General features: G+C 48.0%; 2 non-coding genes and 2 pseudogenes across 2 annotated transcripts; all 4 read left to right on the forward strand.

The window, feature by feature from the left end:
* The first annotated feature begins 1,801 nt into the window (after positions 1-1,801).
* Positions 1,802-1,992, forward strand: LOC130302346 (U2 spliceosomal RNA). Its single transcript, XR_008852625.1, has one exon. It is a non-coding gene; the product is annotated as a U2 spliceosomal RNA (small nuclear RNA).
* A 7,720-nt stretch (positions 1,993-9,712) lies between these two features.
* On the forward strand, positions 9,713-9,903 carry LOC130302347 (U2 spliceosomal RNA). Its single transcript, XR_008852626.1, has one exon. It is a non-coding gene; the product is annotated as a U2 spliceosomal RNA (small nuclear RNA).
* A 2,086-nt stretch (positions 9,904-11,989) lies between these two features.
* LOC130302359 (U2 spliceosomal RNA) lies at positions 11,990-12,126 on the forward strand (annotated as a pseudogene).
* A 1,454-nt stretch (positions 12,127-13,580) lies between these two features.
* On the forward strand, positions 13,581-13,761 carry LOC130302356 (U2 spliceosomal RNA; annotated as a pseudogene).
* The last annotated feature ends 177 nt before the right edge of the window (positions 13,762-13,938 follow it).

Consider the following 13,938-nt stretch of genomic DNA (forward strand, 5'->3'; position numbering starts at 1 on the left):
GCGGGTGGGTGCTGAATGTTCCTAATTGACAAAATAAGATTAATGCTTATGAAGAAATATAAAATCTCATCCCTTCCCCAATATCGCGCCACACCCCTACCCCTTAATTCCCTGGTTGAACTTGATGGACATATGTCTTTTTTCGACCGTACTAACTATGTAACTATGTAACATAACATGGGGGGGGGGTCTCCTGGCTGTTCACACAGGTGTGTCATTGCTGTACATTGACCATGCATTGCTTCTGTGGTATTGCAAAGGCAAAGACAAATGCTTCCAGCCATCCATTGCACTAATGGATTGGTCATCAGCTGGCTGTCTATGTCCCGCATCAATATAGACCAAAGTACAGAGGGTTAGGCTATGCTATTGTGCACCTACCTGATGCATCAGAAGGTGCGAGGCCCTTGCTAAATTCTGTGCACAGACTTTGAGATCTATACTTTAGACTGTATCTAAACCTGCTCCAACATGGACTGACATTCTGGCCTACTTTCAGCCGATGCGACTTGTCTGTCGCTGAACAGTCGCTTTTTATGTATTCAGCACCTATGTATAATGTTGTAAAAATGCTCTAGAAGCTAAAGTCGCAGAAATGTCACACATATTTGGCCTGCAACTTTCTGTGCGACAAATTCAGACAGGAAAAATCAGTATAAATCCTTAGAAAATTATCCCCCAGTGTCTCCATCTGCTGGCGGTATTGAATAAGCATTGCTGCACTGATGGGGTATGCATTAGACGAAAAAAAAGAAGAAAAAGAAGAATAATACGCCCAGAAAAGAGGCGAAAAGGAGAAAAACGTAAAAAAACGTGAAAAAAAAGTAAGAGGAAGAGAAGGGAAAAAAAGGTGGAAATGGGTTTAAAAGTGATTTCGGCGGAGAAATATATATATATATATATATATATATATATATATATATATATACGCGCACACACACACATATATATAAACGTATTCTCCGTTGAGATATTGCAGCCGCTGCTGTGTCCAGGCCCAGGAGCCTTAGCACTGTGCTGTGATGTCACTCAATACCACTGACATCACTAGGTGTAAACAACATCTCTCCTTTGCTGTGTATGTGACTATGGAGCTGTTTGGTGATGTCGTCTATTATGGCCTTCATAGAAGCAACAGGAGATTGTTGCATCCATCTAGAACCCTCAGAACTACAGTGCTATGATGTCACTCACTTCCACAGGCCTTGCAGAGTGTAAACAACAACAACCCAGCTTTGTTGTGTATGTAACCATAGGGATTTGTGATGTCACCTAGAACCTTCACAGCAGCGACAGCTTTATGAGGAGCATCAGCACTGCTCTGCCTGAGCAGAACCATCACCGCCATAGGTTGTCAAATAACCCGGATTTAACCCACACAGGTAAGTCCAATGGGGTGCAGGCATGTCCTCTATGCTTACAGCTTCCCGTGGGTGTTGGTTTGATACCGTTTGGGGACAGCCAAGGAGGCATCTGCAGGCAACAAAGGTAGGTGTGTGCTTGTGTGTGTGTTTCCTATGCAGATCCTAAGCCCAGTGTCACATGCAAGTAGGAGGAGTAAGAAGGGTTCCTGGCAAATCCGGGTTATGGATTGCATTTAAAAAGACCCCGTGGGAGTGCAATGGGCCCCTGTCTTGCTGCTTAGCAATAATGGTATGGGTTTAGGTTCTGCTGTGTGTACTGGTGGTTGACTGCCCCCCAGCCCAGAGTGTGCATGGAAAATTGTCTGGCAGCCTCCCTGACAGCAAGCAGTGATAGTGCCCATGAAGGGGACCTTGTTGGGCCCGCCCCTTTCACGGTTATCGCTTCTCGGCCTTTTGGCTAAGATCAAGTGTAGTATCTGTTCTTATCAGTTTAATATCTGATACGTCCCCTATCTGGGGACCATATATTAAATGGATTTTTGAGAACGGGGGCCGATTTCGAAGCTTGCTTCCGTCGCCCTATGCATTGACCCGATATGGCAGTATCTTCGGGTACAGTGCACCACCCCCTTACAGGGTTAAAAAGAAAGATTCCTACTTTCATTGCTACCTGCTTGCTGGCTAGCCAGCTAGCCAGCCCTGTGGGCCTTGCTGCTGCTGCTGCAGCCAAAAAACAAAAGGTGGTGCTGCTGCTGCTTCTGCTTCTGCTTGTGTCTGGCCGCTGTTGGAGCGTCCAGGCACAGGACTTCTGCTGCTGCTGACTAAATGGCCTCCTTAATTGGATCATTTGAGTAGCCAGCACACCTGTGCAGGTAGGGCATGACATGATAGGCAGCTGCCTTGATAGCGGGTGGGTGCTGAATGTTCCTAATTGACAAAATAAGATTAATGCTTATGAAGAAATATAAAATCTCATCCCTTCCCCAATATCGCGCCACACCCCTACCCCTTAATTCCCTGGTTGAACTTGATGGACATATGTCTTTTTTCGACCGTACTAACTATGTAACTATGTAACATAACATGGGGGGGGTCTCCTGGCTGTTCACACAGGTGTGTCATTGCTGTACATTGACCATGCATTGCTTCTGTGGTATTGCAAAGGCAAAGACAAATGCTTCCAGCCATCCATTGCACTAATGGATTGGTCATCAGCTGGCTGTCTATGTCCCGCATCAATATAGACCAAAGTACAGAGGGTTAGGCTATGCTATTGTGCACCTACCTGATGCATCAGAAGGTGCGAGGCCCTTGCTAAATTCTGTGCACAGACTTTGAGATCTATACTTTAGACTGTATCTGTTACGCCGAGCGCTCCGGGTCCCCGCTCCTCCCCGGAGCGCTCGCTACACTCCTCTCACTGCAGCGCTCCGGTCGGTTCCACGGACCCGGGGCGCTGCGATACCGCCTCTGGCCGGGATGCGATTCGCGATGCGGGTAGCGCCCGCTCGCGATGCGCACCCCGGCTCCCGTACCTGACTCGCTCTCCGTCAGTTCTGTCCCGGCGCGCGCGGCCCCGCTCCCTAGGGCGCGCGCGCGCCGGGTCTTTGCGATTTAAAGGGCCACTGCGCCGCTGATTGGCGCAGTGGTTCCAATTAGTGTTTACACCTGTGCACTTCCCTATATCACCTCACTTCCCCTTCACTCCCTCGCCGGATCTTGTTGCCATCGTGCCAGTGAAAGCGTTTCCTTGTGTGTTCCTAGCCTGTGTTCCAGACCTCCTGCCGTTGCCCCTGACTACGATCCTTGCTGCCTGCCCCGACCTTCTGCTACGTCCGACCTTGCTTCTGTCTACTCCCTTGTACCGCGCCTATCTTCAGCAGCCAGAGAGGTTGAGCCGTTGCTAGGGGATACGACCTGGTCACTACCGCCGCAGCAAGACCATCCCGCTTTGCGGCGGGCTCTGGTGAAAACCAGTAGTGACTTAGAACCGATCCTCTAGCACGGTCCACGCCAATCCCTCTCTGGCACAGAGGATCCACTACCTGCCAGCCGGCATCGTGACAGTAGATCCGGCCATGGATCCCGCTGAAGTTCCTCTGCCAGTTGTCGCTGACCTCACCACGGTGGTCGCCCAGCAGTCACAACAGATAGCGCAACAAGGCCAACAGCTGTCTCAACTGACTGTTATGCTACAACAGTTACTACCACAGCTCCAGCAATCATCTCCTCCGCCAGCTCCTGCACCTCCTCCGCAGCGAGTGGCCGCTTCTGGACTACGACTATCCTTGCCGGATAAATTTGATGGGGACTCAAAGTTTTGCCGTGGCTTTCTTTCCCAATGTTCATTACACTTGGAGATGATGTCGGACCAGTTCCCCACTGAAAGGTCTAAGGTGGCTTTCGTAGTCAGCCTGCTGTCTGGAAAAGCCCTGTCTTGGGCCACACCGCTCTGGGACCGCAATGACCCCGTCACTGCCTCCGTACACTCCTTCTTCTCGGAAATCCGAAGTGTCTTTGAGGAACCTGCCCGAGCCTCCTCTGCTGAGACTGCCCTGTTGAACCTGGTCCAGGGTAATTCTTCCGTTGGCGAGTATGCCGTACAATTCCGTACTCTTGCTTCTGAATTATCCTGGAACAATGAGGCCCTCTGCGCGACCTTTAAAAAAGGCCTATCCAGCAACATTAAAGATGTTCTGGCCGCACGAGAAATGCCTGCTAATCTTCATGAACTTATTCACCTTGCCACTCGCATTGACATGCGTTTTTCCGAAAGGCGTCAGGAGCTCCGCCAAGATATGGACTCTGTTCGCACGAGGCGTTTCTTCTCCTCGGCTCCTCTCTCCTCTGGTTCCCTGCAATCTGTTCCTGTGCCTCCCGCCGTGGAGGCTATGCAGGTCGACCGGTCTCGCCTGACACCTCAAGAGAGGACACGACGCCGCATGGAGAACCTCTGCCTGTACTGTGCTAGTACCGAACACTTCCTGAGGGATTGTCCTATCCGCCCTCCCCGCCTGGAAAGACGTACGCTGACTCCGCACAAAGTTGAGACAATCCTTGATGTCTACTCTGCTTCTCCACGTCTTACTGTGCCTGTGCGGATGTCTGCCCCTGCCTTCTCCTTCTCTTCTGTGGCCTTCTTGGACTCTGGATCTGCAGGAAATTTTATTTTGGCCTCTCTCGTCAACAGGTTCAACATCCCAGTGACCAGTCTCGCCAGACCCCTTTACATCAATTGTATAAACAATGAAAGATTGGACTGTTCCATACGTTTCCGCACGGAGCCCCTTCTAATGAGCATCGGATCTCATCACGAGAGGATTGAACTTTTGGTCCTCCCCAATTGCACCTCGGAAATTCTCCTTGGACTTCCCTGGCTTCAACTTCACTCCCCAACCCTGGATTGGTCCACTGGGGAGATCAAGAGTTGGGGGCCCTCTTGTTCCAAGGACTGTCTAAAACCGGTTCCCAGTAACCCTTGCCGTGACTCTGTGGTTCCTCCAGTAACCGGTCTCCCTAAGGCCTATATGGACTTCGCGGATGTTTTCTGCAAAAAACAAGCGGAGACTCTACCTCCTCACAGGCCTTATGATTGTCCTATCGACCTCCTCCCGGGCACTACTCCACCCCGGGGCAGAATTTATCCTCTCTCTGCCCCAGAGACTCTTGCCATGTCTGAATACGTCCAGGAGAATCTAAAAAAGGGCTTTATCCGTAAATCCTCCTCTCCTGCCGGAGCCGGATTTTTCTTTGTGTCCAAAAAAGATGGCTCCCTACGTCCTTGCATTGACTACCGCGGTCTTAATAAAATCACGGTTAAGAACCGCTACCCCTTACCCCTCATCTCTGAACTCTTTGATCGCCTCCAAGGTGCCCACATCTTTACTAAATTGGACTTAAGAGGCGCCTATAACCTCATCCGCATCAGAGAGGGGGATGAGTGGAAAACAGCATTTAACACCAGAGATGGACACTTTGAGTATCTGGTCATGCCCTTTGGCCTGTGCAACGCCCCTGCTGTCTTCCAAGACTTTGTTAATGAAATTTTTCGTGATCTGTTATACTCCTGTGTTGTTGTATATCTAGATGATATCCTAATTTTTTCGGCCAATCTAGAAGAACACCGCCAGCATGTCCGTATGGTTCTTCAGAGACTTCGTGACAATCAACTCTATGCTAAAATTGAGAAATGTCTGTTTGAATGCCAATCTCTTCCTTTTTTAGGATACTTGGTCTCTGGCCAGGGACTACAAATGGACCCAGATAAACTCTCAGCCGTCTTAGATTGGCCACGCCCCTCCGGACTCCGTGCCATCCAACGTTTTTTGGGGTTCGCCAATTATTACAGGCAATTTATTCCACATTTTTCTACCATTGTGGCTCCTATTGTGGCTTTAACCAAAAAAAATGCCGATCCCAAGTCTTGGCCTCCTCTAGCGGAAGACGCCTTTAAACGACTCAAGTCTGCCTTTTCTTCGGCTCCCGTGCTCTCCAGACCTGACCCATCTAAACCCTTCCTATTGGAGGTTGATGCCTCCTCAGTGGGAGCTGGAGCTGTCCTTCTACAAAAAAACTCTTCCGGGCATGCTGTTACTTGTGGTTTTTTTTCTAGGACCTTCTCTCCGGCGGAGAGGAACTACTCCATCGGGGATCGAGAGCTTCTAGCCATTAAATTAGCACTTGAAGAATGGAGGCATCTGCTGGAGGGATCAAGATTTCCAGTTATTATTTACACCGATCACAAGAACCTCTCCTACCTCCAGTCTGCCCAACGGCTGAATCCTCGTCAGGCCAGGTGGTCTCTGTTCTTTGCCCGATTTAATTTTGAAATTCACTTTCGGCCTGCTGATAAGAACATTAGGGCCGATGCTCTCTCTCGTTCCTCAGATGTTTCTGAAATTGAACTCTCTCCTCAACACATCATTCCTCCTGACTGCCTGATTTCCACTTCTCCAGCCTCCATCAGGCAAACTCCTCCAGGAAAGACCTTTGTTTCTCCACGCCAACGCCTCGGAATCCTCAAATGGGGTCACTCCTCCCATCTCGCAGGTCATGCGGGCATCAAGAAATCTGTGCAACTCATCTCTCGCTTCTATTGGTGGCCGACTCTAGAGACTGATGTGGTGGACTTTGTGCGAGCCTGTACTATCTGTGCCCGGGATAAGACTCCTCGCCAGAAGCCCGCTGGTTTTCTTCTTCCTCTGCCTGTCCCCGAACAACCTTGGTCTCTGATTGGTATGGATTTTATTACTGACTTACCCCCATCCCATGGCAACACTGTTATTTGGGTGGTCGTTGATCGATTCTCCAAAATGGCACATTTCATCCCTCTTCCTGGTCTTCCTTCAGCGCCTCAGTTGGCTAAACAATTTTTTGTACACATTTTTCGTCTTCACGGGTTGCCTACGCAGATCGTCTCGGATAGAGGCGTCCAATTTGTGTCTAAATTCTGGAGGGCTCTCTGTAAACAACTCAAGATTAAATTAAATTTTTCTTCTGCATACCATCCTCAATCCAATGGACAAGTAGAAAGAATTAACCAGATCTTGGGTGACTATTTACGACATTTTGTTTCCTCCCGCCAGGATGACTGGGCAGATCTTCTACCTTGGGCCGAATTCTCGTATAATTTCAGAATCTCTGAATCTTCCTCCAAATCCCCGTTTTTCGTGGTGTACGGCCGTCACCCTCTTCCCCCCCTCCCTACCCCCTTGCCCTCTGGTCTGCCCGCTGTGGATGAAATTTCTCGTGATCTTTCCTTCATATGGAGAGAGACCCAAAATTCTCTCTTACAGGCTTCTTCACGCATGAAGAGATTCGCGGATAAGAAAAGAAGAGCTCCTCCCATTTTTTCCCCTGGAGACAAGGTATGGCTCTCCGCTAAATATGTCCGCTTCCGTGTCCCTAGCTACAAGTTGGGACCACGCTATCTTGGTCCTTTCAAGATTTTGCGCCAGATTAATCCTGTCTCTTACAAACTTCTTCTTCCTCCTTCTCTTCGTATTCCTAATGCCTTTCATGTTTCTCTTCTTAAACCACTTATCATTAACCGTTTCTCTCCCAAATCTGTTCCCCCCACTCCTGTCTCCGGCTCCTCGGACATCTTCTCCGTCAAAGAAATCTTAGCATCTAAAAAGGTCAGAGGGAAAACCTTCTTTTTAGTGGATTGGGAGGGTTGTGGTCCAGAAGAGAGGTCCTGGGAACCTGAGGACAATATCCTGGACAAAAGTCTGGTCCTCAGGTTCTCAGGCTCCAAGAAGAGGGGGAGACCCAAGGGGGGGGGTACTGTTACGCCGAGCGCTCCGGGTCCCCGCTCCTCCCCGGAGCGCTCGCTACACTCCTCTCACTGCAGCGCTCCGGTCGGTTCCACGGACCCGGGGCGCTGCGATACCGCCTCTGGCCGGGATGCGATTCGCGATGCGGGTAGCGCCCGCTCGCGATGCGCACCCCGGCTCCCGTACCTGACTCGCTCTCCGTCAGTTCTGTCCCGGCGCGCGCGGCCCCGCTCCCTAGGGCGCGCGCGCGCCGGGTCTTTGCGATTTAAAGGGCCACTGCGCCGCTGATTGGCGCAGTGGTTCCAATTAGTGTTTACACCTGTGCACTTCCCTATATCACCTCACTTCCCCTTCACTCCCTCGCCGGATCTTGTTGCCATCGTGCCAGTGAAAGCGTTTCCTTGTGTGTTCCTAGCCTGTGTTCCAGACCTCCTGCCGTTGCCCCTGACTACGATCCTTGCTGCCTGCCCCGACCTTCTGCTACGTCCGACCTTGCTTCTGTCTACTCCCTTGTACCGCGCCTATCTTCAGCAGCCAGAGAGGTTGAGCCGTTGCTAGGGGATACGACCTGGTCACTACCGCCGCAGCAAGACCATCCCGCTTTGCGGCGGGCTCTGGTGAAAACCAGTAGTGACTTAGAACCGATCCTCTAGCACGGTCCACGCCAATCCCTCTCTGGCACAGAGGATCCACTACCTGCCAGCCGGCATCGTGACAGTATCTAAACCTGCTCCAACATGGACTGACATTCTGGCCTACTTTCAGCCGATGCGACTTGTCTGTCGCTGAACAGTCGCTTTTTATGTATTCAGCACCTATGTATAATGTTGTAAAAATGCTCTAGAAGCTAAAGTCGCAGAAATGTCACACATATTTGGCCTGCAACTTTCTGTGCGACAAATTCAGACAGGAAAAATCAGTATAAATCCTTAGAAAATTATCCCCCAGTGTCTCCATCTGCTGGCGGTATTGAATAAGCATTGCTGCACTGATGGGGTATGCATTAGACGAAAAAAAAAAAGAAAAAGAAGAATAATACGCCCAGAAAAGAGGCGAAAAGGAGAAAAACGTAAAAAAACGTGAAAAAAAAGTAAGAGGAAGAGAAGGGAAAAAAAGGTGGAAATGGGTTTAAAAGTGATTTCGGCGGAGAAATATATATATATATATATATATATATATATATATATATATATATATATACGCGCACACACACACATATATATAAACGTATTCTCCGTTGAGATATTGCAGCCGCTGCTGTGTCCAGGCCCAGGAGCCTTAGCACTGTGCTGTGATGTCACTCAATACCACTGACATCACTAGGTGTAAACAACATCTCTCCTTTGCTGTGTATGTGACTATGGAGCTGTTTGGTGATGTCGTCTATTATGGCCTTCATAGAAGCAACAGGAGATTGTTGCATCCATCTAGAACCCTCAGAACTACAGTGCTATGATGTCACTCACTTCCACAGGCCTTGCAGAGTGTAAACAACAACAACCCAGCTTTGTTGTGTATGTAACCATAGGGATTTGTGATGTCACCTAGAACCTTCACAGCAGCGACAGCTTTATGAGGAGCATCAGCACTGCTCTGCCTGAGCAGAACCATCACCGCCATAGGTTGTCAAATAACCCGGATTTAACCCACACAGGTAAGTCCAATGGGGTGCAGGCATGTCCTCTATGCTTACAGCTTCCCGTGGGTGTTGGTTTGATACCGTTTGGGGACAGCCAAGGAGGCATCTGCAGGCAACAAAGGTAGGTGTGTGCTTGTGTGTGTGTTTCCTATGCAGATCCTAAGCCCAGTGTCACATGCAAGTAGGAGGAGTAAGAAGGGTTCCTGGCAAATCCGGGTTATGGATTGCATTTAAAAAGGCCCCGTGGGAGTGCAATGGGCCCCTGTCTTGCTGCTTAGCAATAATGGTATGGGTTTAGGTTCTGCTGTGTGTACTGGTGGTTGACTGCCCCCCAGCCCAGAGTGTGCATGGAAAATTGTCTGGCAGCCTCCCTGACAGCAAGCAGTGATAGTGCCCATGAAGGGGACCTTGTTGGGCCCGCCCCTTTCACGGTTATCGCTTCTCGGCCTTTTGGCTAAGATCAAGTGTAGTATCTGTTCTTATCAGTTTAATATCTGATACGTCCCCTATCTGGGGACCATATATTAAATGGATTTTTGAGAACGGGGGCCGATTTCGAAGCTTGCTTCCGTCGCCCTATGCATTGACCCGATATGGCAGTATCTTCGGGTACAGTGCACCACCCCCTTACAGGGTTAAAAAGAAAGATTCCTACTTTCATTGCTACCTGCTTGCTGGCTAGCCAGCTAGCCAGCCCTGTGGGCCTTGCTGCTGCTGCTGCAGCCAAAAAACAAAAGGTGGCGCTGCTGCTGCTTCTGCTGCTTCTGCTTCTGCTTGTGTCTGGCCGCTGTTGGAGCGTCCAGGCACAGGACTTCTGCTGCTGCTGACTAAATGGCCTCCTTAATTGGATCATTTGAGTAGCCAGCACACCTGTGCAGGTAGGGCATGACATGATAGGCAGCTGCCTTGATAGCGGGTGGGTGCTGAATGTTCCTAATTGACAAAATAAGATTAATGCTTATGAAGAAATATAAAATCTCATCCCTTCCCCAATATCGCGCCACACCCCTACCCCTTAATTCCCTGGTTGAACTTGATGGACATATGTCTTTTTTCGACCGTACTAACTATGTAACTATGTAACATAACATGGGGGGGGGGTCTCCTGGCTGTTCACACAGGTGTGTCATTGCTGTACATTGACCATGCATTGCTTCTGTGGTATTGCAAAGGCAAAGACAAATGCTTCCAGCCATCCATTGCACTAATGGATTGGTCATCAGCTGGCTGTCTATGTCCCGCATCAATATAGACCAAAGTACAGAGGGTTAGGCTATGCTATTGTGCACCTACCTGATGCATCAGAAGGTGCGAGGCCCTTGCTAAATTCTGTGCACAGACTTTGAGATCTATACTTTAGACTGTATCTAAACCTGCTCCAACATGGACTGACATTCTGGCCTACTTTCAGCCGATGCGACTTGTCTGTCGCTGAACAGTCGCTTTTTATGTATTCAGCACCTATGTATAATGTTGTAAAAATGCTCTAGAAGCTAAAGTCGCAGAAATGTCACACATATTTGGCCTGCAACTTTCTGTGCGACAAATTCAGACAGGAAAAATCAGTATAAATCCTTAGAAAATTATCCCCCAGTGTCTCCATCTGCTGGCGGTATTGAATAAGCATTGCTGCACTGATGGGGTATGCATTAGACGAAAAAAAAGAAGAAAAAGAAGAATAATACGCCCAGAAAAGAGGCGAAAAGGAGAAAAACGTAAAAAAACGTGAAAAAAAAGTAAGAGGAAGAGAAGGGAAAAAAAGGTGGAAATGGGTTTAAAAGTGATTTCGGCGGAGAAATATATATATATATATATATATATATATATATATATATATACGCGCACACACACACATATATATAAACGTATTCTCCGTTGAGATATTGCAGCCGCTGCTGTGTCCAGGCCCAGGAGCCTTAGCACTGTGCTGTGATGTCACTCAATACCACTGACATCACTAGGTGTAAACAACATCTCTCCTTTGCTGTGTATGTGACTATGGAGCTGTTTGGTGATGTCGTCTATTATGGCCTTCATAGAAGCAACAGGAGATTGTTGCATCCATCTAGAACCCTCAGAACTACAGTGCTATGATGTCACTCACTTCCACAGGCCTTGCAGAGTGTAAACAACAACAACCCAGCTTTGTTGTGTATGTAACCATAGGGATTTGTGATGTCACCTAGAACCTTCACAGCAGCGACAGCTTTATGAGGAGCATCAGCACTGCTCTGCCTGAGCAGAACCATCACCGCCATAGGTTGTCAAATAACCCGGATTTAACCCACACAGGTAAGTCCAATGGGGTGCAGGCATGTCCTCTATGCTTACAGCTTCCCGTGGGTGTTGGTTTGATACCGTTTGGGGACAGCCAAGGAGGCATCTGCAGGCAACAAAGGTAGGTGTGTGCTTGTGTGTGTGTTTCCTATGCAGATCCTAAGCCCAGTGTCACATGCAAGTAGGAGGAGTAAGAAGGGTTCCTGGCAAATCCGGGTTATGGATTGCATTTAAAAAGGCCCCGTGGGAGTGCAATGGGCCCCTGTCTTGCTGCTTAGCAATAATGGTATGGGTTTAGGTTCTGCTGTGTGTACTGGTGGTTGACTGCCCCCCAGCCCAGAGTGTGCATGGAAAATTGTCTGGCAGCCTCCCTGACAGCAAGCAGTGATAGTGCCCATGAAGGGGACCTTGTTGGGCCCGCCCCTTTCACGGTTATCGCTTCTCGGCCTTTTGGCTAAGATCAAGTGTAGTATCTGCTCACTTGGTCTGGTCAGAGGGTGTCTGGGGTACCCGGCTCCTTGGCCTGGGGGGATCGTCCTTCTTAACGGAGGGACTTCACCCCCCTGCTGCTATTAGGGAGCCGGCTTAGTCCCCAGACAACGGGAGGCGATCACCCTTCACTGCCCACTCTTTGGTGGGGGAGTGTTTTTCTGTCCCTGCCTGGACACGCCTATTGAAGATGGAAGAGATCATGGACACCTCTCAATCTGCTGGAGAGGAGGTTCCTTTTTTTGGGAAGATCAAGAATGGGGTCCGGATCCTGCTGAAAGACCTTGAGAAGAAAAGAAGAGGACTTTCCTTTGTAATGGAGGAAATTCTTTTTGGAGTTTTGGAAATTGCAAAGACACAAATCCTTTCCATGTTGGAATTTCCAAAGAAAGGGTGCTTTGATGTTATTTTGGTTTCCGAAGAGGATTATGATTTATTTTGGAAGAAATTTGAGACAATCAAGTCTGATCCAGTGTGGGAGGGCGTGGAAGTCATTCCCCACTTTCCCAGGAGAGAAAGAATTTTAACGGTGAGGATGTATAGTCCTTACGTCCCTGAGGAGGATATTATAATTCTTTTGACCCAATTTTGTGAGGAAATTGCGCCACTTGGCAAAATTTATAATCAGTATGGAGTCTGGACAACAAAGTGGAGATTTAAAGTAAAGTTCAAGGAAGACGCAGATGGAAGAGTTCTTTATCCCCCTGCCCGTTTTAAAATAGGGGTTATCAATGGAGATATGTTTTTTGCAGGTATGCAGAATTTCTGTAGAAAATGCAAGAAATATGGCCATTTAAAGGAAGAGTGCACCTCAATGTGGTGCCAAAAATGCCAAAAAGAAGGTCATGAAATTGAATCCTGTAGCCAAAAAAGTAAATGTAATTTATGTAACAAAATTGGTCACATGTATGTGAACTGTCCAAAGAGGAAGAAGAAAAGAGAAGAAGAAGTTTCTGAACAAGAGCCAGAAATTAAAAGATCTGTGGTAACCCAAGAGCCAAAAATTGTTGGAAAAGAGATGATAGTAGAAGAAAAGAACATTGGAGAGCATAAGAGTAAAAAGAAAAATGAAGAGCCGGTGAGAAATTTAAGAGGATATTCAGGGTCTTTCCAAACTATTTTGGAGAGAGCTCCAGATGAGGAAAGAGAATTGTTCTTACAGGACCTGGATAATCTATTATCCACCTTTAAAGCCCAGTTGCCTGCAGTAAGAAACAAAGTTTATGATTCTTTTCGCCTTGACGTGGATCGATTTATGGTAACTTATAAAATACCGGCCTGGTTGGCCATCCCAGTAAAAAGGGAAATGGAAAAAGGAAGCTTAAGCTATGGTTTAATTGATTACTTGGCAGTTTACGCCCGGAGAAAGGGAATGAATTTGTTATAATTTTGGAATGTTTATTATTTTTATTGTTGTTATAATATTTTATTTCAATTTGTCTTTTTTATTTTAGGAATAAATAAAACTGTTACCTGATGATGAACAAAACAATCGAGTCCATATAAGATCTTGGAGCTCTGATTGAGTTCTGAGGGCTAACTTAAAGAAAAAAAAAAAAAAAAATCTGTTCTTATCAGTTTAATATCTGATACGTCCCCTATCTGGGGACCATATATTAAATGGATTTTTGAGAACGGGGGCCGATTTCGAAGCTTGCTTCCGTCGCCCTATGCATTGACCCGATATGGCAGTATCTTCGGGTACAGTGCACCACCCCCTTACAGGGTTAAAAAGAAAGATTCCTACTTTCATTGCTACCTGCTTGCTGGCTAGCCAGCTAGCCAGCCCTGTGGGCCTTGCTGCTGCTGCTGCAGCCAAAAAACAAAAGGTGGTGCTGCTGCTGCTTCTGCTGCTTCTGCTTCTGCTTGTGTCTGGCCGCTGTTGGAGCGTCCA

This window comes from Hyla sarda, unplaced genomic scaffold, assembly GCF_029499605.1.
Source record: "Hyla sarda isolate aHylSar1 unplaced genomic scaffold, aHylSar1.hap1 scaffold_1161, whole genome shotgun sequence".
NCBI classification, from domain to species: Eukaryota; Metazoa; Chordata; class Amphibia; order Anura; family Hylidae; genus Hyla; species Hyla sarda.